Genomic DNA, 3460 nt, shown 5'->3' with positions numbered 1-3460 from the left:
ACAACAGCCCAGCGATCTCATCTGACTTCTGTGTCCTGCCCCACAATGTCCTGTATCTATTATGTTCCTTCCCATTACTCCCTAAACTCTTCCTTGTGATTTTCCTCTTGTCATATCTCTGGGTCCCCATCTCTCCTCTGTTCCCCCCACCTGTGCTTCCCCCACTTTCTCAAATCCTATATCCTTGGCCGAGAGGAAGGGAGGGCCCTGCGATTGGGGCTGAATCTCAGCATCTTTTGTTAATGTATTTGGGTCAAACAAGAGGCCTCAATAAAGGATCTGGGGCAGCTGAACAGGTGTCTGCCGGTGAGGTCTCACCCCGATGGCAGGAGGGAGCCAGCCAGACGGGGCGCGGGTGCATTAGGTGTGGGTGCCTTTTGAGAGGTGGTGATGCGGAGTAGGGGGGCTCCCTTCAGGCAGTTATCCCAGAGGAGCATGGATGTTTATCTGCTGCAAGTCAACAGGCCTTTTCTGAGCACATGGTGTTTGTCCGGCACCGCTGTGAGGCTCGGGGAGAACAGAGCGTGCCTGCCTGTCCCTGCGCTCGCTCGCTCGAGCTGATTAACCTCACTGGGAAGGCAAGACAAGCACACGAAAAACAGTTGGAGAAAAACACAAAGCAACCTGCAATTAAGTGATTCTGTTTTGCCCGATAGCACCCTCCCTGCCGCTCTTATTTAAATGACAAGACTGAGTGTGAATAACCCTTCCCTGGTGAGGCCTTCCAGAGGTGGCCCTCCCGCAGGTCCCTCCTCAGGGTTCACTGCACCTTCTCTGCACTCTATTCTAGCACTCGTTCCAGCCTAGCTCTTCATTTACATGTCTGTCTGCCCCCACTAGACTGTGTGCCCCTTGAAGGCAGGAACCCAGGCCTTTTCTGTGTGCACAGGGCCTGGCACTCAAAAAGTTGTGGTCCGATGGCATGGCCATGGCATACTCAGCCCCAGATTGGGCGCCTTATGTGCCATGCCAGCTCAGCCTGTTTCAGTGACCCTGAATTGGGGAGGTGAAAGGATTAAGAAAAGACAGATAAGGGAATGAAAGCTGGGTCTCAGTGGGACGCTGCCTCTCTGATGGACAGCGCCAACACCCACCAGCTGTGTCTTTATTTTATAGCAGATGCCATGAGGCAAAGTAGGGGCGTGATCAAGATGTTTACAACATTCTCATGGGTTTCACTCCTACTCAACTACATGCACCTGAACTCAACCAAGCCTACATCACTCAGGCACGTGGGGCCACGTGTTCGGACCATAGGTTCAAGCTTACAACTACAGCTGTTGGCTATAATTGTGCTGGGGAGGCTCTGCCCTCCAAGCTGGGACTTGCACGTGGCCATGAGAGGACTGTGCCCTCTCCTCAGTCCAAGGCTTGAGCCTGTCCAAACACTGTAGCCGCGCCCCACAAAAAGTAGTCCCCAATAAATGTTGGTTGAAAGAAGGAACAAATAGAATGGGCTCAGAAGAGAGAGATCAGAGGGGGCTTCGATGGCTTCATAAAGGAAGGGAATCGTTTTCTGGGCCTTAAATGAAGAGTGGGATTGGATTAGGGGCAAAGGAGTTGGGGAGGGGACGTTTCAGCCAGTGGAAATGTTAGAAGGCTGTGTGTGTCCTTTTGGGGAGACAGAGGAGACTAGAAAGACAAAAAGAGACGCCTAAGTGGTGGCTGCGACCTGGAGTGGGCGTGATGGACCTGGACTGCCGAGGTGTTTGGATTTAATCCTGTGACTGGGAGGAAGGGGCCCAGGGAGGGGAGATGAGGGACATACCAGAGGCTGGGAGCCCAACTCTGAGGCTCAGAGACTGTTATCATAACGGGGTGACGCTGGGAGAACATGCACCCGAGTGGTGACCATGGGAATGGAGAGGAGACGCTGAGTTTTGTGCACTGAGGACCCCGCAGACCCGGGCCGGCTAGAGTTCCCGGCAGGAAGGAGTCACATTCTCTCCAGCACAGTCCAGGCTGGGGTGCCTGTCTGTAAAGAAGTCAGGGTTGGGGGTGGGGGGAGACCAAGCTACTGAACAAGCCCATAACTAACAGACAGTTCTCATGGATCAGGGATAAGGATGTTGCTGGGAGACTGGCTTTCTGAGTATGGAAGAATGAGACCTGAGGTTAGAAAAGGTCTCCCCCTCCACAGACTAACCAGAAAGTGCTCCTGGGGAAGGTGGCAGAAGTAGAGAGTAAAAACCACGTATTCATCCAACTTGTGCCCACTTAATAGCTGTTAAATACATAGTATGGGTACGGGGTCAACACATTAATATCATGGAGCCCACTGCTTAGCACAGCTCCCATTTTGGGCCCCCATCGGTGCCAGTCCCTGGAGACAGACAAGTTCTAAATCACGAGAGCCCTTTGGAGGGGCCCAGTGTCCCCACCCTGCCAGCAGGGATGCCAGGGAGGCTCAGAGGCGTAACCTGCCTGAGGAAGGGGCAGAGGCAGCTGCAGCCCTGGTCTCTGTACTGCTTGTGTCTGGAAGACCTGGAGCTTCCTCTAATGCAGGGAACCATTCAGCTTCTTTGAGTCTCAAACATGCGTCAATGAAATCGTTTTGGCCCCACCACGCAGAACAAATGAGATACAGACCAAGGCAAATTAAGGGGGTGTTACCATCGAAGGGGCAGCAGGGGAGGGGGGACAGGGTGCTGGGAAGCCCGAGGCGATCGCGATGCCTCAGGAGCCTGAGCCTCTTCCAGGGGGAGTATGGGCTGCAGAAAGGACGCCCTGGGTCTCTGCCAAGTGGTAGCTGAGGGGAGGCCAGCCCCCCCACCCCCAGGCCGTCCAGACACGAATGGGCCAGACCTCTCCGCAGGGCCAGACCCCGCCAGAGCTGAGCCCCGTCCTTCAGGCTGGAGATGGGGGTGAACAGATGCTTCCCCACTTCTTCCTTCCTCCTTTCAGTCTGGCTGAGGGTCCGGGAGGAAAGTCCCTGGGGTGGAAGGGAAGTGAGAGCCGCCTGGGGGCCTGGGCAGAGGCCCCGCTAGGAGCCGGAGCCGCCTGAGGCTTTGCAAGTTGTCTATATTTGCATGCTGAGCTCAGTGCTGCTTTTTCTCCTTAGAAAATAACATGACATCACGGTGGGGGGAGGCCTGGGGTGGCATATTTGGGAAAGGTAAAACAACAAGAACACACCCAGGCGGGCGGGCTGGCCTCATCCTGGAGGGAGATCCATGGCCGCAGGGCCCGTGGAGGAGGCCCCAGGATTGCCCCTGGTCCCCACCCTCTGCCTCCAACGTGGACAGTCGGGGCGGACATAGAGGTTTCTCCACATCCCGAGTCAGGCCGCTAAGAGGACCCCGAGCCAAAGGCCTGCGGACCCCTCCACTGATTCGATCGGTGCCCCAGGGCCCCGGCCGCGGCAGTCCCGCAAGGTCGTCGGGGAGAAGGGTGGCCCCGAGGGGCAGGACTGGACCTGGGAACTGGGGGTTGAGGCGGGGGGAGGAGGCTGCTCCCCCTC

This window comes from Myotis davidii, unplaced genomic scaffold (genome assembly GCF_000327345.1).
Source record: "Myotis davidii unplaced genomic scaffold, ASM32734v1 scaffold251, whole genome shotgun sequence".
NCBI classification, from domain to species: domain Eukaryota; kingdom Metazoa; phylum Chordata; class Mammalia; order Chiroptera; family Vespertilionidae; genus Myotis; species Myotis davidii.
This window is presented reverse-complemented; position numbering follows the sequence as displayed.